Source organism: Clytia hemisphaerica, unplaced genomic scaffold, assembly GCF_902728285.1.
Source record: "Clytia hemisphaerica strain Z4C2 unplaced genomic scaffold, Clytia hemisphaerica genome assembly, whole genome shotgun sequence".
NCBI classification, from domain to species: Eukaryota; Metazoa; Cnidaria; class Hydrozoa; order Leptothecata; family Clytiidae; genus Clytia; species Clytia hemisphaerica.
This window is the reverse complement of record NW_027104562.1, coordinates 15,001-37,807: the sequence shown is the minus strand read 5'-3', so window position 1 is coordinate 37,807 and position 22,807 is coordinate 15,001. Positions and strand designations below refer to the sequence as shown.

The 22,807-nt window shown below is 33.2% G+C and overlaps 2 long non-coding RNA genes across 2 annotated transcripts; both read right to left on the bottom strand.

The window, feature by feature from the left end:
• Positions 1 to 17,555: 17,555 nt before the first annotated feature.
• Positions 17,556 to 19,126, bottom strand: LOC136823324 (uncharacterized). Its single transcript, XR_010849006.1, has 4 exons — positions 19,049 to 19,126; positions 18,383 to 18,442; positions 18,065 to 18,189; positions 17,556 to 17,623 (listed from the first exon to the last, which is right to left on the bottom strand). It is a non-coding gene; the product is annotated as an uncharacterized lncRNA (long non-coding RNA).
• Positions 19,127 to 19,973: 847 nt separating this feature from the next.
• LOC136823316 (uncharacterized) lies at positions 19,974 to 21,269 on the bottom strand. The gene is made up of 3 exons (XR_010849005.1): positions 21,193 to 21,269; positions 20,654 to 20,731; positions 19,974 to 20,033 (listed from the first exon to the last, which is right to left on the bottom strand). It is a non-coding gene; the product is annotated as an uncharacterized lncRNA (long non-coding RNA).
• Positions 21,270 to 22,807: the final 1,538 nt, after the last annotated feature.

The following is a 22,807-nucleotide window of genomic DNA, read 5'->3' as shown; positions in this document are numbered from 1 at the left end:
GAAAATGCAAACAAAAGAATGATGTGATTTGTATATTTGATGTTGACTCTTCAAAGTCTGAGTGACAACTGAATGATGATGTGTGATGATGTGGTTTTGAAGTATGATATATAAACAAAAGCTAAGTGGATAAATACTAAACATAGTTGACAAAATTGATAAATAAATATAAATTAATTAATTTCTATGCATAAATTATCATAAATAAACTTGAATTGGGATTTGTATTTGCAGAACAGAAAAACTACTAGAAAAAGGCAAAGTGGACATGCAATAAATGATGAAAATGTAAATAGATCCTAAACTGAAAGCTGTGATCAAATTTGAGATATGACTTGATCATTAGAAATTTTGCAGTCTTCAGAGTCAATTTTGCTCATGCAACACTCCTCGTGCATTAACACGTGGTAATTTATATCTTTGTTTATCTTTGGAATCATACATGATCAATCTAAGTATCAATCAGATTCATGCTTCCTGGTCAGTAAAATGTGGTTCTATGCATTCATTTTCGGTATTTCTATTCTGGTCTGTAAAATATTTAGGTACCCCACAACCTAGCCCAATTGGCTACCCCAATTGGCTACCCTGCTTTTTAGACCAACCCGGATATTAAGGATAAATCACAACACTTTCTCAAAAAGAACACTGCTTTGAACATACAGATAAGTGTGTTGGCAGATGGAGGAATTTTAGGTGCTTGAAAACAAATCATGACTTTGTATTTTTTAATAGTTTTTACTTTAAAATGCTGATATTAGATAAAATTTCTATCCTAACTGATCGTAAAAAGATTGTCAAGTTTGGCGGGTATTTCATTTGGTGAACAAATATTTTCAAAATTCTGGTGGGCATTTATTTGGCGCCGCCAAATCTACCAAATTTAATCCCCAGCCAAAAGTAACACACATTAGGGAGGTGATTCACTCACATAAAATTTTGACCAAAATATGAATTACTAAACAAATAGTTAAAATTGTTTATTATGAAATCCTATTAGATAATGACATTAAAACTCTTGCTTATTTAACAAAATCAAAGAAACTAAAAAGTAACAAAAATGATGATAACAATAATGAAAAAATAATTTGTTTTGAAAATCTATGGAAAAGAACAACGTCTGGAATACTTAAATGTAGGAAAACTGAATACATGAAAAAAAGATATGGAGTAGGGGTTACCTCTTCCTTGACATTTTGTTTTTCCAAATTTAAATTGAACTTTTATTTCAATAAAATTAATATTTTCTGGTTACAAAATGTCTAAGCATTCATTGAAATTATTGTGACAGCTTCATTGTATTGAGCCATTGCAAGATCTTCCTGGTGTTGACCTTGATTACCAATGGTTTCAAGTTGTTCAAGGCATTCAGCACTTAATGTTATTCCGCGAAACTCAAAAATGGGCCTACTATCTCCTTGCTCATTTTCCTCATCATCATAATCTGTAAAACCTTCAGCACCATAAAATTCATTGACGTCAACAGGAGAAATACCCATGGGGTTTGTGATTTGGCCTGTCACCCACAACCTCTGAGGGGATGAGTTCACTGTTCTCAATCTATGAGTTGACCATGCTGTTCTCCATTTTCTCAATTTGTCATTGATTAAGGGAAGATAAACGTAGTGTAAGGCAGTAAGATGAACTAAGTTGGAGCTATCCAGATGATTCTCATTTTCCAAAAAGTCAAAAATGTTGTAGAAATATGACAGAACACTAGTGTAGACATCTCTCCAAAGGCGTTCCACTCGCTGATTATGGGTGCTCTTACCAGTAATCATACTTCGTCTCCCAACTCCTCTCATCTCAATCATATAATCTGCTACCAATACATTTTCTTTTCCTTTGTCCGAGCGTACCCTGCTTGGTATTCCATACTCTGCTACTGAAGTTTTAAAACAACTAAGGACTGTCGTTGACTTATTATTATTATCACTGCAACGTAGACCAACAGGTAGTCGACTGAAGCCATCAACAATACCAGTGACAACAAAATTCCATCTAATAAGTTTATGATTTGTGTCAAGGTGCCATAAATAGTTTGGTCCTTGGACATTATATACCCTGCGATGGAGAGCCTTTCTTTTTCTTTTTGACTTTCTGGCCTCATCAATACGATGCAATGACTCCCTCAAACTTTTTCTGGTTACCAGTAACTCTCTTTCTTTGAGTAATTCTCTAAGCATGACCTCCCCATTATTTGGGAATTCCCTCACTATTTGGGAAACAGCAATGTCAAGGTCATCAGGATCAATGGTAGAAAAGATTCTTTTTGAAAAGCCATATTCTTGTAACCTGCGAAAAATTGTTCTTTCTGATATATTCAGCATGTCCTTTATTTCACTTATCAGACAACCTTCTTCAAGAAAGTTTTCAAGGACTTGCTTAGAAATATTGTATTTTGGTGCACCATTGGTTGGCAATTTAATTGGCTTTTCCCCACCAGAAGCACAGCATTTAACTCTTAACTGCATGATTTTTGCATTGTCTGTTATTCCAAGTGATTTAAAATTTTCCATAGAAAGTTTAGAGGTAAGATAACTTGTGATATTTTCCTCTCTGAAAACATCAATATAATGATGCAACCCCAAATGCAGCAGAACATTCTTCAACTTTTGGTCTGCCATAACAATGTTATTTTTTTAACTATTAAATTTTTTTGTATAATATTAATGTAAATACATTAAATCAGATTAAATCGAAGACATTTTGGCGGATTGCCTTAAGAATTGCCTAAATTTAAATAAGTTTCTTCTCACTAAAGTAAGACTTTTTGGTCATTCACCAAAATTAATTTTTGCCACATTTATTATTCTTTTTTTAAACTCTTTCACAGTCTTCATTTGCCAAAATTAGAGATCCAAAATAAATTCTGCAACGCACTGGGCTCAACTTTTCCAGCTATTTGGAGGCCCCATTGTAACAATTGTAGAAAACTTATCCACAGGCTCAAAAGTCAAAATTTTTGAAAAATGAACAAAAGAACCCCAAATATTCACCTAAGGACAGGACGCCGCACAGTGCACACACCAAAGAAATGGTACAGTGGTGCCACCAAGGGGTTGGTAATCGCAAAGTTTAACATCCTTGCTTCGATTATAAAAAAAATAATGGAAAGACGCAAGCAAGGCAAGGGGGAAATTTTTTTAAATTATTATTATTATTATTATTTTTTTTTAAATCTATGATATAGGTAACACGAACAAATTTTCTATTTCTATTTCTATTTGATAATTCATAGAAGGTTTTACAAAACCTGACGACTGAATTTTATCGTTTTATGTTCAATATAATATCATTATTTTGGACAATGCTAAAATCAGGGTCGCCATAAAGAAGTATTCTACACAATGTTTTGGGATTAAATGGAAACAAGGTTATGTCAAGTTGTAGAAGACTGTCAAACATTACAAGTCTGTCATTGGAGTAATCAGAGCAATGCATTAGGAAATGCTGTGTCATTTCTACAGAATTACTTCGACAGTTGCAGAAGGGGTCGATTGTGTCTGCAAAGTTATGTCTAAATTTGTGGTCCCGAAGATGACTGAAACCAACCCTTAATCGGTTAAGAAGAAGCACACCATCATTGTCAGCTACTCTTGAAAACTGAGTTAGCGCAAGGTCTAAAATACTTAAGAATTGCTTGTTTAAATAATGATTATATTATCGCTCAGGTTATTCCATTCATTGATAAAAAAAGGAAAAAAAGAGGCACAATAACGTTTGGTCCTACAAAGGGGTGCCTCAAATGGTGGTTTTATCCTTCGCCCTGCCCTACGTTCCTCCTCCCCTCTCTGGGCAGGAAGAACATTTGAGAGATAAGCAGGTGCAAAGCCATTGATTATTTTATAAAAATATATTAGTCTTCGACTGAATCGCCTTTCCGCCAGGCTTTCAAGACCTAGCTCAAGATAAATTTTTTCTCTGGATGTTCCTCTAAATCAAGACAAGTGTCATTTTGAACTGACTCTAGTTTTTCAGAAAAGGAGGAATTACCAGGACGATCATATACAACATCTCCATAATCTAGGTGTGGTCTAATATGGGTTTTGAATATCGTGACTAGAAATTATTTTTCTTTTTTATTGCTGAAAAAGTGCTTTACCACACTACTGTTATTATTATATTTATATATGGAGAAAAGTACAAACAGATAATAGTGATAGTGTGATCCTCTTAATTCATGGAGATCAATTTTAAGGATAAAAATTTTCCCTAGATATTTCAAGTATAAAGTTGGCAAGTCACTTCATCGATAATAAATTCTTATCAAAATTAGGAGCAAATTCACTGAGTTATTGGAAATTTGAGAAAAGAATCCCCTGAGCTTCTGTGATACTATTTCTAAAAAACTTAAATTTACACTCTGTCAAAAAATAAAATTTTGGGTCTGGATGCCTGAGCTGTTAAAACCTATACAACCCCCCCCTTTAGGAAATTACGATCAGAAAAGGACCTCCCTTACAAACATTTTTTTTAAATTCTCCGACGACCCTCCCCCCAAAGGCTGGGGGTAAGAAGCTTTGCTAATTCTAGGGTATGAGCTGGAGTTTTTATAATACACCACTAATTCACCCGGGGGGGGGGGACTTGGGTACTTAGGCTGGAGAATGTCGAGTATGTGCGGACCGGGCCTCCGAAAACCGACCCCTAGAGAGACTAATCTTTGTTAAGCAGACCTTTAGAAAGACTAAATTGCTAAAAAAGCAACCCTTAGACCAGTGTGGAATCACTTAAAGAGACTCTGAAAAAACCGACCCACAAGGTCCTCACCCGTTTTTGCCTAAGTACCCCCCTCCGGGCTAATTCATGATCATTTGAAAAAATTATATAATAGAGATGACGCGTTCTAGAGAAAATCAAAATTGTTTTATTACAGGTTTAAACGACCAACCAAATCAAAGAAGAGCTTGTAAATAATTCCAGCTTGTCCCATTTTTAGAGATTTCAAATTTAGAAAAAAGTTAGAATACCAAAGAAAAAATCCTCCTAGATTTCGATTTTGCTGAACCAAAATCCCATCAGATTACCCCTTTCTATATGGTCTATATCATCCCTTTTTGGCCTTTACTGTCAACTGTTATGTATAAAGCAAAAGATACCTGACTTTCCCCTAAAAATTAAAAGAACTGGTACACACTAAAGTCACTGACATAGTGTAATTTAATCCATTAATTACTTACTTAAATTACTAAAAAGTTGAACACCAACGTGGTCGACGTTTTCAAGAATTCTTCATATCCCCCCCCCACACACACACGTGGGGTTGCGTTTTGCGTTTTGAAATTATCGGATAAGGGCCGATCGGATAATTCATCGAATAATTTATCGAATGGTTTATCACATCGAATTTTTTGTCGAATGATTTATCGTATCGAACTTTTTATCGAATAATTTATCGCATCGAATTTTTTATCGAATGAATTATCGCATTATCGAATGATTTATCGCATCGAATGATTTATCGCATCGAATGATTTATCGCATCGAATGATTTTTCGCATAATCGAAATTTTTATCGCATATTTTATCGCATCGGATGATTTATCGCATAATCGAATGATTTATCGAATGATTTATCGCATCGAATGATTTATCGCATAATCAAATGATTTATCGAATGATTTATCGCATAATCGAATTATTTATCGAATGCTTTATGGCATAATCGAACATTTTATCACATAAGGCAGCTACGGCGTTCCTAGTCCGACAGTAAAATAGTCCGAATCTATAAAATAAATTTACAATTTAAAAGTCTTTTTTCCGACGTCACTTTTGTCTGAAAACGAAAGATTTTAGAGTGTCGAATGTTGAATAAGGGTTTTTCACAGAGATAATATTAATTAAAGCTCATTTTGGCGGCATTTTGTTATAATTAGAAATAAAGGACCAATCAAATTTGCGTAAAGATGATTTATAGCAAAGAGAATGCACCGCCTTTAAGGTTCCCTTTTTGCATGTCCAGAACTATGCTATAAGGGTTGTAAATCACATACTTTAATTCAAGCCCCCTCCCCCAAAGAAGGGTAAAAAAACAGCTAAATTCAATTTCTTGCCTCTTGAAAGCCTAATCCTAATAAGCTTCCCAAAATTTAAGAAAAATTGGGTTTAGGGGCCCAACCTCAAAGTTGGAACTTTGGATTTTTATAAGCACGTGGTTGCTTATAAACCTCCTCTTCGGCGATTCATATTTCGTTTTATGTGTTTTTTTTTTTGACTCGCTGTGGGACAAAATTGTTGTCGGAATACTGACGCATTCGTCAAATCCAACGTCGGACATTTTTACTGTCGGACTAGAAAGTGTCGGACTACTGACGACCTCCCATTTTGGCACTCGGTTAGCAAGGCGCGGGATATCGAGTCAAAAATCTCAGAAACAAAATATTGCAAATGGCTAGAGTGTCTTCAAAAAAGACTGCATTTCTTTTGGAAATAACATTCATTACCTTTCGATATGGGATTGGTTTTTATATGAATCGAATCAGCAATATATATTGGACTTTTTTACCAAGTTTGAGAGAATATTTCGATGGGATTGTCTAGATATTGCTGGACATACATTATAGAGTCAAATTTGATGTAATGAGCTAGAATGATGCAAAGTTGGAAATCTCAATCTTTGTGGTTCTTATCTTTATTTCCTTTTATGAATCGATCTACCACTTATTAATAATTGGAAAAATGGTATTAACATTCTATTGAGATGTGAAACTGGTTCAAGTTGAAGAATTGATAAGAAAAATGGACAGTACGAGAAAAATTTGCTTTGGAATACAAATTCTTATATAGACAATACCTATGGAACAAGTTATATGGGATTTGTTTACCGAGTGACCACAAAACAAAGTCTTTAATGCTTGGTTCTTACATTCATGAGGGCAGAGGTTTTGTGGATTTTCTAAACTTTTGAAACTTGTGTGATTGTTTTGGTTGTTTTCCTGACTAAACTAAAGACACTTCTGAATATGTGATTATTGTTTTCCTTGATTAGAGATACTGTGAACGTGTATTTGATAAACATATTGCATCTTGGCTTGGAGTATATTTTTGAATGTTTTAACAGCGACATACTCTTAGGGGCCAAATAAAACGCCCCCCCCCCCCCGCTTGTTAATTTTTTCGAAAATTTTCCAGCCCCCCTGGACCTTATAAGGACCCCCCCGTGTATTAATTCTTAAGAATATTTTCAGCAATCAAAGAGAAGGCCCCTTATTTTGCTCTTAATAGCCTGATTTTAGCCTATATTTACCTTATTTTTAGGGTTTCAGAAGTACAATTTCCAACCCCCCGGCAATTAGGTCTCCCCCCGTTTATTAAAATTTCGAAAATTTTCCAACCCTCTCGTTTATTCGAACCCCCCCCCCCCCCCCCGTTTATTTGGCACCTAAGAGTACTTTCTTATTTGGATTGTTGTAGTGTTATTTTTTTATCTTTTAGTGCTCCAATATGGATAGGTTATTTCAATTTCATTTTTTATCAATTAATTCATGTTTATTTGATAGAATTTCAGTAGTGTTAATGCCTTAAGGGAAGAAATTTTCGCGGAATTTAATTTCGCGAATTTGGGTGTAATTCGCGAAATTAAATTCCGCGAAACACACCAAAATTGTTAAATCGCGAAATTAAAATCCGCGAAATTCGATTTTTTTCTTCTTCTTTTATTTTGTTGTTTGTGACCAGGTATCACCAATAAATATGGACACAATTGATTTTTAAGCATTATAAACGTGTATTTCTTATCAAATATAAACAAATATAAATAACTCCGTGATGGTTAAAAGTTAATTTAAGTTGATAACTTCTTCTTAATCGCGAAATTAAATTCCGTGAAACTTTTGAAATCGGCTCATTCGCGAAATTAAATTCCGCGAAATTTGCCATTTTGAAACTCTGATTCGCGAGATTAAATTCCGCGAAAATTTCTTCTCGCGAAAATTTCTTCCCTTAAGGTAGGTTGTCCAAGAAAGCATTATTTCGAGGTTTCCATGTTTCGTCAAAACGTGTCAAAGACATTTATAGACATTTTATAAGTATTTTCTTTCCTTAAACTTTATATAATTTTGAAGAGAAGACAGGAGCCTTTGTTTTTGGTGCTATTATTAGAAATCTTTGAAAAACCTTTTTTGGACTAAAAATTCTAAATTTCCATAGATTTTCTTGTGACATTTCAGACACCCGTATGTTTCAATAAAAAAATAACATCTTTATATATCTACTTATAAAATATTATCCTGTGCTCTTTGTTTTTCAACCCATTTCTTTTTTACCTATAAATCAAATCATAATTGCTACTGCCAAAGGAGATTCAGATAATTTGAGATAACTAGGTGTAATTATAAAAATCTTATATGAAGCCTTCAGCTGAAACAAAATGATAGCTTTTTTGTGCCTTCTATCAGTTCTCATGAATTTGTTTTGATTTTTTCCCATCAAAAGTCACGTGATATTCTTATCTCGATCACTCCGCCTCGATTGGATATTCCCCTATGTACCCTAAAAGTAATCGAGTTTTAGAAAAACGATAACAAACCGTGTTATGTGGTGGCGGATTGCCCCTTTAACTTGATGTTGCTGTTTAAAATCATGTTAAATCTTTTCTTGATTTTACAATTGTATACTCCTTTGTAAAAGTTCCAACAGACCCTTCACTTTAAGAAAACTGGCTCAATAACATCTAATTACAAGCAACCAAAGTCACTGTCATTGCAGTGTAAGCTACAAATTCTTTCTTCTTTGCAAATTTTAACTGAATTGATTTTCGCCTATTATGCAAGATCTAGCTTTGATTCTAAAGCTGGTCAGACAATTTTATGCAACTACAGTTCACAATAATGGCCAATATCTTTTATCCTGGAATTCACTAAACTCAGTGTCACATTATTTCATCAATACAGGTATATAGATAATACTCAATTTCAACCTTTGTCATTCTCAAACAATCAAATGGCTAATATCTCTTTTGACAAACGTATTCCAATCAAAGGGGTGCAATGGTTATCTACTTTTGACCTGAAAGGATCTAGTGGGGCCTAGGAAAATGGTTTGTCAAATATTTGTTAGAACTTTAAGGGATGGTCTACTAAACACGGCTACTTACCTAACCATTATGCTATATTCTTTGTGAAATGTTGTTTAATTTATAATAATTTTATTCATCATACAAACTTTTTCCACAAATCAGTCATTATATTGTGACATGGGTAAATTATCTGTGTATGAAAAGACTGATTGGTCAGACCCTTAATTCTTCCTAAAGTGTCACGCAATCCGAATTCAAACAGGTAGCTTTCGCACAATCTATATATGAAGATATAGAAAAGCCAAGACACAAGAATTGAAACTGACAAGATAGATCTCCACTTCGAGATGTAAAATAAAAAGTATTATTTTGAATTAGAACTTGTTACAAAAATGACGACTAGAAAATCGAATAAAACCTATATAGTATATCAGTCTCTATCTTCCAGATACGTGGTATATGATAGCGTAATTCCTCTCAAACTTATGTCATTTGACGTGATCTGTAGCGGCAAGATCCGTTCTTCTTCTTTTCCTTTCTTTTCCCGTCTCCTCTCTCCCCTTCCGTCATCTTTTTGGGTCCTTTTATATCATGTGTCTGATATGCAATTTCGCAATGAATTGTCGTTAGAACCCGGACGGAAGTCGTTTCGTGTATGATATAACGTTGTTTATGGGGCCTAGCGGAAGTGTTGTTAGCCCCAAATTGGTTTCCTGTTTTTCAGCAGTTAATGTTTCTATTTACATGAAAACGCTTCATCACACTCCTACTAACCATAGCGTACTGATGTCCTCATCAGTTAAGTCCATCGTAGTCGATAAGCCTGTTCAATTCATGTTGGTGGCATCATCATTACACCAACTTCGTCGTAAAATGTTTAAAAAAATCATTTATCAAAAAATAATTTCCTGTATACAAAATAGTTTAGCTAATAGTTTAACCATCACGGAGTTATTTATATTTGTTTATATTTGATAAGAAATACACGTTTATAATGCTTAAAAATCAATTGTGTCCATATTTATTGGTGATACCTGGTCACAAACAACAAAATAAAAGAAGAAGAAAAAAATCGAATTTCGCGGATTTTAATTTCGCGATTTAAAACAATTTTGGTGTTTTCGCGGAATTTAATTTCGCGAATTACACCCAAATTCGCGAAATTAAATTCCGCGAAAAAATTTCTTCCCTTAAGGCATTAACACTACTGAAATTCTATCAAATAAACATGAATGATTAATGATAAAAAATGAAATTGAATAACCTATCCATATTGGAGCACTAAAAGATAAAAAAATAACACTACAACAATCCAAATAAGAAAGTACTCTTAGGTGCCAAATAAACGGGGGGGGGGGTTCGAATAAACGACGAGAGGGTTTGGAAAATTTTCGAAATTTTAATAAACGGGGGGAGACTAATTGCCGGGGGGTTGGATGGAAATTGTACTTCTGAAACCCTAAAAATAAGGTAAATATAGGCTAAAATCAGGCTATTAAGAGCAAAATAAGGGGCCTTCTCTTTGATTGCTGAAAATATTCTTAAGAATTAATACACGGGGGGGTCCTTATAAGGTCCGGGGGGGCTGGAAAATTTTCGAAAAATTAACAAGCGGGGGGGGGCGTTTATTTGGCCCCTAAGAGTATGTCGCTGTTAAAACATTCAAAAATATACTCCAAGCCAAGATGCAATATGTTTATCAAATACACGTTCACAGTATCTCTAATCAAGGAAAACAATAATCACATATTCAGAAGTGTCTTTAGTTTAGTCAGGAAAACAACCAAAACAATCACACAAGTTTCAAAAGTTTAGAAAATCCACAAAACCTCTGCCCTCATGAATGTAAGAACCAAGCATTAAAGACTTTGTTTTGTGGTCACTCGGTAAACAAATCCCATATAACTTGTTCCATAGGTATTGTCTATATAAGAATTTGTATTCCAAAGCAAATTTTTCTCGTACTGTCCATTTTTCTTATCAATTCTTCAACTTGAACCAGTTTCACATCTCAATAGAATGTTAATACCATTTTTCCAATTATTAATAAGTGGTAGATCGATTCATAAAAGGAAATAAAGATAAGAACCACAAAGATTGAGATTTCCAACTTTGCATCATTCTAGCTCATTACATCAAATTTGACTCTATAATGTATGTCCAGCAATATCTAGACAATCCCATCGAAATATTCTCTCAAACTTGGTAAAAAAGTCCAATATATATTGCTGATTCGATTCATATAAAAACCAATCCCATATCGAAAGGTAATGAATGTTATTTCCAAAAGAAATGCAGTCTTTTTTGAAGACACTCTAGCCATTTGCAATATTTTGTTTCTGAGGTTTTTGACTCGATATCCCGCGCCTTGCTAACCGAGTGCCAAAATGGGAGGTCGTCAGTAGTCCGACACTTTCTAGTCCGACAGTAAAAATGTCCGACGTTGGATTTGACGAATGCGTCAGTATTCCGACAACAATTTTGTCCCACAGCGAGTCAAAAAAAAAAACATAAAACGAAATATGAATCGCCGAAGAGGAGGTTTATAAGCAACCACGTGCTTATAAAAATCCAAAGTTCCAACTTTGAGGTTGGGCCCCTAAACCCAATTTTTCTTAAATTTTGGGAAGCTTATTAGGATTAGGCTTTCAAGAGGCAAGAAATTGAATTTAGCTGTTTTTTTACCCTTCTTTGGGGGGGGGGGCTTGAATTAAAGTATGTGATTTACAACCCTTATAGCATAGTTCTGGACATGCAAAAAGGGAACCTTAAAGGCGGTGCATTCTCTTTGCTATAAATCATCTTTACGCAAATTTGATTGGTCCTTTATTTCTAATTATAACAAAATGCCGCCAAAATGAGCTTTAATTAATATTATCTCTGTGAAAAAAACCCTTATTCAACATTCGACACTCTAAAATCTTTCGTTTCAGACAAAAGTGACGTCGGAAAAAAAGACTTTTAAATTGTAAATTTATTTTATAGATTCGGACTATTTTCTGTCGGACTAGTATGGAACGCCGTAGCTGCCTTATGTGATAAAATGTTCGATTATGCCATAAAGCATTCGATAAATAATTCGATTATGCGATAAATCATTCGATAAATCATTGATTATGCGATAAATCATTCGATGCGATAATCATTCGATAAATCATTCGATTATGCGATAACATCCGATGCGATAAAATATGCGATAAAAATTTCGATTATGCGAAAAATCATTCGATGCGATAAATCATTCGATGCGATAAATCATTCGATGCGATAAATCATTCGATAATGCGATAATTCATTCGATAAAAAATTCGATGCGATAAATTATTCGATAAAAAGTTCGATACGATAAATCATTCGACAAAAAATTCGATGTGATAAACCATTCGATAAATTATTCGATGAATTATCCGATCGGCCCTTATCCGATAATTTCAAAACGCAAAACGCAACCCCACGTGTGGTGTGGGGGGGGGGGATATGAAGAATTCTTGAAAACGTCGACCACGTTGTGGGTCAACTTTTTAGTAATTTAAGTAAGTAATTAATGGATTAAATTACACTATGTCAGTGACTTTAGTGTGTACCAGTTCTTTTAATTTTTAGGGGAAAGTCAGGTATCTTTTGCTTTATACATAACAGTTGACAGTAAAGGCCAAAAAGGGATGATATAGACCATATAGAAAGGGGTAATCTGATGGGATTTTGGTTCAGCAAAATCGAAATCTAGGAGGATTTTTTCTTTGGTATTCTAACTTTTTCTAAATTTGAAATCTCTAAAAATGGGACAAGCTGGAATTATTTACAAGCTCTTCTTTGATTTGGTTGGTCGTTTAAACCTGTAATAAAACAATTTTGTTATTTTCTCTAGAACGCGTCATCTCTATTATATAATTTTTTCAAATGATCATGAATTAGCCCGGAGGGGGGTACTTAGGCAAAAACGGGTGAGGACCTTGTGGGTCGGTTTTTTCAGAGTCTCTTTAAGTGATTCCACACTGGTCTAAGGGTTGCTTTTTTAGCAATTTAGTCTTTCTAAAGGTCTGCTTAACAAAGATTAGTCTCTCTAGGGGTCGGTTTTCGGAGGCCCGGTCCGCACATACTCGACATTCTCCAGCCTAAGTACCCAAGTCCCCCCCCCCCGGGTGAATTAGTGGTGTATTATAAAAACTCCAGCTCATACCCTAGAATTAGCAAAGCTTCTTACCCCCAGCCTTTGGGGGGAGGGTCGTCGGAGAATTTAAAAAAAATGTTTGTAAGGGAGGTCCTTTTCTGATCGTAATTTCCTAAAGGGGGGGGTTGTATAGGTTTTAACAGCTCAGGCATCCAGACCCAAAATTTTATTTTTTGACAGAGTGTAAATTTAAGTTTTTTAGAAATAGTATCACAGAAGCTCAGGGGATTCTTTTCTCAAATTTCCAATAACTCAGTGAATTTGCTCCTAATTTTGATAAGAATTTATTATCGATGAAGTGACTTGCCAACCTGTGTAATAACCTGGACCACTTTTCTATGATTTTTCATTTAGTGTGATGTTACAATCAAAATGGTGATGAGAAAGGACAGTATTGAAAATCGGTCACTATTACACGTTACGAAAATTGGGTTGTATTATTAATTATCTTGAAATGAATGATTGCTTTCTTTTCAATACAAATAATTAAAAGCTTAAAACATGTTTCTTTTATTAGGGTGTTAATGCAAGTTAAAAAAAATTTTCCCTATGTAGTGATATATCCATATCCAACCGTCTCCGCTCCACAACCGTGAAGAAAAACCTTACTGGTTTGATCCTACTACCTGAAGGTGACTTTCGCGGGAACTAATTTTCGGCAAAAAGAGGGTGTTTACCGCGAAATCAGTTCCCGCTAAAATTAGTTCCCTTAAGGTATTAAAGACTAACCCAATTACATTTCAGCGCTTATCGAGTATTTTCTGTTGGAAAACTATAATGGATTCGTAATTCAAACCCGTCAGTATTAGACACGGCAAAGAGAGAACAGCGGTAAGATGAAACTATTCAATCCATTATTTTGGGAATATTAGCACTGGCTTACAAAATTTTGCCCCCACCCCTACGAACAAATCCATCTCAAATATTATAATCATTGCTCATTTAATGTGAGGAAATATCAAATGAATCGTTCTCACTCCTCTTTTTTATTGTCAGCCGTTTATTTCCAAGAACTCATTAGGTTGTTATTTTTTTCTATTTTTTTATTTCAGAAACTTCTTCCCATCGTTACAGAAGACTACCAAGACCTAGAAGTTTATTTTTTACAAAGAAATCATTAATATATGCTAGATTAATATTTTTGTATCGGCGTTATCTATTATTATATGATGTAAATATACCACTATTCTACATTGCTTAACCTATTCAATGATTCACTCGGTCCTTGTTACCAAACTGCTCCAACGATTAGTTTAACAAATGAGATTAAGGAGAATTGAAATTAGCTTTTACGATTAACGGCTTTCCCAAAGAATGTTCTGGCTGCACCTTATTGGAAAATTTCCAAGCAACACACGAAAATTTTCTTCCCTAAATAAAAAGGTGTCAAAAATATATTTGCCTTTCCGTATCGAAAGGTCTAGATGTCGAATATTAAATAAGAGTGACACTTCTCGAGTCGAAAAGATGCCATTTCTGCATTATTTATACACTCAATTGTTCTTAGAAAAAAGCAAAGAATGCACCCACCCCTGTTTCAGTGACCCGGTGGCTTTTGTAATTTCACCGTGGATAACATTTTTCTTTGTAAATCCATTATAAGTTACCGGGGATGGCACTAGGTTTGCGTGATAATGTGCCGCCCACGATTTTTGCGGGCCCTTAGAGGGACCGAAACGGAGACTTAAAGCTAATTAAAGCTAAAGGGACTTAAATCGAGGAATAACCCACATTTTAGTGTTTTCATTACTTCCCTGTTTTTATTATTAAGACCATTTTACTTAAAACTTAGGCATTTCAGGGTCACACTTTGGAATTTGAGCTGTTTTTACCGTGTTTTTTTTGTTTTTGTTTTTTGGCATTCTTTATGAAATTTGTCGTTTTTGTAAACTTTTAGTACTGTAATGCAGGATTTTTTAGATAGACACCCTCCATGACCCTATAAATATTTTGCTTGCAACTTGCGAATCGAGTGACCTGCCTGGAACGCTTCGCAATTCTTATACATATACACTAGTTTATGATAATTTATGCATAGAAATTAATTAATTTATATTTATTTATCAATTTTGTCAACTATGTTTAGTATTTATCCACTTTGCTTTTTGTTTATATATCATACTTCAAAACCACATCATCACACATCATCATTCAGTAGTCACTCAGACTTTGAAGAGTCAACATCAAATATACAAATCACATCTTCTTTTGTTTGCATTTTCACTTTTGACTTCACACTTTGCAGCTCCCCATTCCTGGCATATTGGTAATTATTCATTTATATTATATTTATTACATTTCAATTTCAAGACTTTTCTATTCACTTTTGTATTCAAATATTGTTCAATTTCAAGTAGACATAAAAGGATTTAGGTCAGTTCTCAACTTTGTCAACTTTTTGTATAAAAGTAGGCGTGTCATTTATTTTTGTTTAGATTTTGATTTTCATTTTGTATTTACTTTTTAGTTTTGAATCATCTTTGATTACAAATATGTGCTGCGATAAAGGAAAAGTGTGACTCATTTATTGGTGGACACCCTTCTGTTACAAGGAGTAAGAAATAGAGCTTCATTATAATAGACCTATTTCAAAAGACTTTTTGTACCTATTATAAGCTGCCATATTTAAAAATTTTGAAAGGAATTAATTGTTTGAAACATCTAAACATGATTTAAATTAAACAATAGATTCAATAACAAAGGATTGTTAAGATATGACAAGATTAGAGATCATATGGTCCAAAGGCGATTCCAAAGCTATTATCATCGAATTACAGCTTCACGGAAATAACAATTAAAAACATAAATAAAATCTAAATCTAAAATATTAAAAACTGTTTTGTATATATTTTTTATTCGGGTCTGTAAATTTTCAAACGAAGCCAAGAAGGAAGACAAAATGGCGCCAGGTCTCTTGAGAAGTAACAAAGTTCAGTACCTTTGGAAAAAAGGCTATTGTGGCTAAAGTTCGAAAGGAATCTTAAATTTTATTACACGGAATCATTAACAAGATGTTGTAATAGTTATTTCCACATGAAAACAGGTTTCAGATTTCAAAAGTTTAGGCAAAAAGAGGTACCCCATAACCTAGCCCAATTGGCTACCCCATTGGCTACCCTGCTTTTTAGACCAACCCTTAATATCCGCTAACGACCCATTTGTTACTCTTATTACGTAGTTTATTAGGTACTACCTAAGAGTACATGAGTATTATCACTTCTTTTTTTCTTTTTAGATTTGATCATTGAATAATATAAATAATGAGCTCAATGAGAGAAGTTTTGTTTAAGTCTATCACACCTTCATCAAAGATTTGTAACAGGGAATAGATTCTTCCGTTGTATCTTCAGCCACAGATGATGATTTGAAAAAGCTTCGTGTCACAAGACTAGGTGATCGCATACAATTGAAAGAAAAATGCAAGAATTTAGATAGGACTCTCACTGACCGACCCAGTCAAAGAATCAATGAAGATCGCAGGGTGTTATTCTCCCCTTATGAAGATAGAAAAAAGACCAAAAAGGAAAAAAAAACAAAGCAAAGAGTGAGAAAAAACCTAAACCTTGGGGTGCTAACTTTTTTTGTCTTGTGCATAGAGAAGGAGAGAAGCTTCCAACCCAAAATGAAAAGCAAGTTCTTCATAATGCAGGGCTTGGTGCCAAAAGGATTTTTTTAGAGACTGATGCTACAGAAAAAGATAACTATAATAAATTAATGAGTGTAGATGGTTTTCCTGGACTCAAATATTGTGGAGGTTTTGAGATCATGAAATGTGTTCCAAACTTACGAGTGTCAGAGCCAATAAGTTGTAATATTGATACCCTATCTTTGAGACAAAATGTTGGCCAGGGAAAACTGTATATAAGACTCATTCTTTGGTTCACTGACAAAGTTAAAACCTCTATATCCAAAGTGTAAAGGATGGAATTAATTTTTAGCTATTGAGCTGGAAACACCAACTAGATAAGACTCCAAATTGTCAAGTAAAAGGAATGCATTGTGTGGAACCCTCTTAAAAAGATTTCTCTAATAAAAATTTAACTTAACTACTGACAAAGTTACCTTTGAATTCGTCTTTGCTTATGGTTTTATCTAACCCTATGACGTTCTCTTTAAGTTTTTCTGTGATTTCGTTATTAACTTGGGAGTACACTCTGAAAACCAAAATGATAAATGAAATAAGTATATACCCAAATGAAAGACCGAACAGTTTAAAAAAATGAAAACAATTTTTTTGTCCAAAATCCAAAGAAAATTTCTTTAGAGGTCTATTCAATACATTATTGCATACACCCTTTATCTTAAAGAAAATATTACTTATATCATTTTTACGAAGGTGATCAATTTTCTGAAAAATCATACCCATAATCAAAGTTCCATTTATGATTGTGTCTTTCGCATAGCCTGCTGTAGCATACCTTGATGTAATTCTATAAGAAAAGACAAAGTTCAAAATGATACATTACTAGAGACTTTGAAGGTTATAGAAAGCTCACGGAGAGGCAGGGAAAAGATAAAAGACAAGTTTTCAATTCATAATTAATAGAAAATAAGCAGATCCCCTTAAGTTTCCGTGTGAGGAAAACCTTACAGATTACATGAGTAGAAAGTCTTCATTCTGAAAACAAAGCTTTCACCCAAAATTTCATAGGGGAACTAAATTTGACAGGAAGAAATTTTTGGGGGAAACAAAATTTTGCTGGGGAAACTAATTTGGCAGATTGCAAAGAGAATTAATTTGTTGTTGCTGGCATTTTTGAATTGTAAAAAATTTAAAATTCTTAAAATGGTCTTATTTTGATAAAAGCACAAATTTCGCCCTGCTTTGCACCAATATCAGCTTCCCAAAGTCAGAATAACCCCTTTCTTACACTTGTTGTTGATCTTATGTCTATTGTGGGCGGTCTTCTTTTGTTTTGAGAAGCTTCTAGTTTATCAATCCTTTCTTCTAAAGCTTTTTGCTTCCTTAGAAGTTTACGAATTAAGACAGAATGATCTAAAAAAAGAAAACATTTTTGGTATAAACTTTAAATAAAATAATAAAACAAGTGGAAATAGAATAAAATAATTTTGAAATTAACTTTTGCCTTTCCATCTGCATATGCTACTGTGGGGCTACTGTAGGGTTACTGTAGCAATAAGGGGGTTACTAAGGATTTTCAAATAAAAACTGCAACTTTTTTATTTACCATTAATAATTGGTGATATTGTCATGTCAAGGTCTTTCTTTTTTCCTGAAACGGGGGTACCTAAAAATAAAGACATTTTCTTTCAAAATACTAAACTTGGTTCATTATTCCCTTAAATTTTAACAATTATTATTCTTTATTAAAAAGATGACACACCTTTTTGTCTTTGTTGTCGAAACAAGGAAAAGAGAAGAAAAAAAGAAATATAAAGAAAGATAAAAAAATAAATTATCAATCAATTAGTGTGCTAGAGAAAAACATGCTTTTTCAGAATCGGAAAGCTGACTTAGCAATTCTATTGACTTGACAAAAATTGAGGGAATAGGTGAATGAAATGATCTTACTGTTTAATCTAATGTTATTTTGGTTTTCCTTGAGAGGTGATCTTGTGAGTGCTGCAAAAAAGAAAAGCCTCGTAAACAAACTTAAAAAAAACATCATCAAATCAATATCACCAACATGTGTGTTTCTTTTGAATTTCAAAGATGCAATAGACAAAAAAACTGATAACTCAGATGCTCTGAAACTAATGCTTGGCATAAATTTTATTCTGTAAGTAAGGATATTAATAAAACCCATCTTGGGCTGCTGACTGTATAGTTATTACATTGTCACAAACATAAACTACTCAGCAATTGAAAAGACAAAGGAAAAGTGAATTCTTACTTTGATTGCCATAAGGTTTTTTTGATCTTGGTGGTGTTGCTTCACTTTCGGCTTCTGAGAGACTTTCTGTTTCATCTCCATCAAATTGTTGTTTTTCTGTTGAAAAAAGGTTGATCAGATTTCAAGCTTTTAATATCTCAGAAATCAAACTTCCACAAATTGCTTCAACAATTAGAGTGAGATTTAACATATAATACATTGGTAAAAATGTCTCACCTCTTCCTTCATCCTGTGTATCCCATGGACAACGGATTGAGTCTAGAATTAGTGAAAAGATTTGTGTGATATATGCAATTATTATATATTGCGACAACTAGAATGATGTAAAGTATTTATAATAAGGCAATAGTCAAATAAATATAAAACTTCAAACTATTTAAAACTCTTCTGGAAACTTGTGTAATTGTATTTCATAACAAAAAGTCAGAAATATTTTTCGCCCTGAAACGTTATTTAAGTTTTTTAACCTTTAAAACACAACCCATACCGAATGAAAGATAAGAGTCTATATGTGTTTCTATTAATAAGATTAAACTGTTTGATGAAATTGCACTAAATTATTAGTCACAAAATCATTAGTCAGACAAAAGTGACTAAATTCTTTGGTTAAAATTTTGTCCGATAAGGTAGATGGACAAAACAGGACAAATAAAAGAACGTTAACAACACACCATAACTAGATTGAATACTCAGTTTACAGCTTTAATAAAAGAGATGAGAACAACTTTTTATCAAAACATCAAATTTTAACCATTACTGATAGTAAAAATAAAAGTTATTGAAAGCTCCCATAGCTAGACAGACCAAAAATCATCATTGCATCTTTTTATTATCATTTATTAATTTTAGACTATTACAGTTAGAGTATTAAAATTGATAATAAAAAGATAAGTAAAAATAAAGTTAGGCAATATTAAATAATTACCTTCTTTTCTTTGAGTTTTCTTTGGCATAAAGCTGGAGGGTTTTTCCTTGCTTTGTTTACCTGATATGAAAATGTGAATGGTAAAAAACTAAACAGAACATTTTTTTATGAACAAGAATGCCTGCGAAAGAGGCGAGATTCAAAAATATAGATAATATAGAAATATAGAATTATTTACTAGAACACATCTTGAACTTATTTCTGGAAAAGGGAAAGAAGTGATTCACAAAATGTCATTTGTTCTAAAAAAAGTAAAGACAACTAACTTCAGTAAATATTTTCTAAAAAAATTATAGTGACTGGAAATGACATTTTGCACTGAAACTGTCTCATTAATCTAAAAAGTTATCAGAGTTACAGTTAGTTATTGTTTGAAGGGTTTGGATCCCAAAGAATCACCGGGAATGTAAAATGATAAAATGAAGAAAAAACTATTCAAATTTGACGACTACATGGGCTACATACCAACTACTACTACTTCTATTTTGTAAAACTTTTATTATATTTATTGTCAACTGTACTACTTGTGTGTCTTTTTATTTACAAGAATTATTCTATCATTCCAATAAAAAGATTATTGTATTCTGCATTGGCGCAAATGTATGTTCAACATTAAACCAAAAATTAGGACACAAAGCCAAGGGATCTGGATATAAATTTTAATAATATATTATACTAACCTTTAGGTTGCGACTGTGGCTTTTCTCTGTTTCTTTGACAAATTGATGACAAAATTGATCGTTTTCTTGACTTTGGACCTAATATCAAAATTATATATTATAATAAATTATATTATTTTCAAACAGTCAGGAATAACTTATATTTGTAGAATATAGAATAGTATTGAATTTGCTTTTAAAAGCTTTAAAAGAAGTTGAAAACACTGGCTGGTCAGACGTCAAAAGTAATTATCGCAAAAGTGCAAAAAAACAACATCTACTGATCTAGTGAAATCTTAACTTCCCCTTTAAAACCTAGTCTAATGAAAAAAACAATACCTTTTATATCTAATTTTTTATGACAATTTATAGCCGAAAATATACAGCACACTAAAATGATACCCATAAAACAAGTCTCTGAACACTACATAACGTCAAACTCTGTAACCAGAGGTGAAAATCTTTAGGATACTTTGGAGAAGTTATACTTATAGCTATACAAATAAATTGTAAAAAAATAATTGTATTAAAATCAATTAATTTTAAGGATTTAAACTTACTTGGACTAGAAGGAATATAATCACCACAATTCATATCAGAATATAATTCCATCTGTTGTATTGTTACTTATTTTCTGCAATGTATACTACAACAAAATGTTTAAAAATATTTCAAAAACCGTTTCACGACTTTTACACCTTTCCTTTCCCTTGCCTTGCCTTGTCATTTACGTTTTTTTTTTTTTGGCGCTCAAAGATTTTCGACAATTTTTTGTTTAACGCGCCTCAAACCCAGTCTCTTTCGTGATATTTCTCTATAAGTCATCGTCCAAATCTACATTTTCTCGGTCACGTATTTTCAGAACGCTATTGGTCACGTTTGTAAACAAATGGTAGACAGTTTGCAGAAAATTTAATTTGAAACACAAGACAAGCTCGATTTCAGAGAGTACTGTAAACAATCATGTCATTCAATGATGAGCAAAGTTTTGTGGATGAATCGTTTGAAAAAAGTTCCAACAGCAGCAGTCTTAGTAGTGGCAGTGTAAGCGACGATAATGATGAAGATGGTGAATGGGATTCTAATTTAGTTGAAACATTGAAGTAAGATATTTTTCTTCATATTGTCACTCCTGCCTATTTCCTGAAACTTCATTGAATCATTATTTTCAATCTCAGGTATTTAGTTACTGTACATACAGGTGTTATTTTTTAGGGTGATGAAGAAGTAAGGGAAGTGCACCTAATCTTTATATTTTATGGCCTAGCTAGGGGAGTCACTAGCCACTAGGTCTCAATCATCAATTTTACAAGAAGAAGAGAAGTAAATCATAATATATCATAATTTTATAACGTGGGGCCACACAGATAGAACATCAATTAGCTGGCAAACACAATACCATCAACATTCCAGCTGCGGCTTTCTTATAACTATGGGTACAGTTTGGCATTATACTGCATTATTATTCGGGATATAGACATTTTTGCTTGGGACTAACGTAATTTGATTAAAATATGTAGGGTCAGGCTTACCATCAGTTATGTCAACTTCATAAAAAATAGCTCTCAATTTCATTTCCACATGTCTTCACTCAATGATGGAGCACTTTTTCAACTGACATCAGATTTCTCAAGAAACCTTCTTTTAATCGATTTGCCGGAAAAGACTTTGAAAGCCCGAAACAGAGTGAATAGGGCTAGTCTGCACTCAACCCTAAAGACTAATTATTTAAAAGTTAATTATCTCATTAATGATCTGGTTGGGAATTTTTAGACCCAATTTAAAAAGTTGTAAAAGTAATAAAATATCCACCCTCAAAAAATAAAAATTCCCAACCAGATCATTAATGAAATAATTAACTTTTAAATAATTAGTCTTTAGGGTGGAGTGCAGACTAGACCTTATATATTTTACAGACCAGAAGAGTATAAAAGAAGGTTCCTTGAGAAATCTGATGTCAGTTGAAGTACTCCATCATTGAGTGAAGACACGTGGACATGAAATTGAAAGCTATTTTTTATGAAGTTAACATAACTGTCCATGAGTGGTGACAGTAAAAGCCTATTTTTCACTCAAAAAGAGTTGATTCTTGGACAATAAGACAGTATAATACAGAAAAGCAGGGTAAAATTACAGTAAGCTATTTTTGAGAAAGGATTTTCTATTAAATTTTCT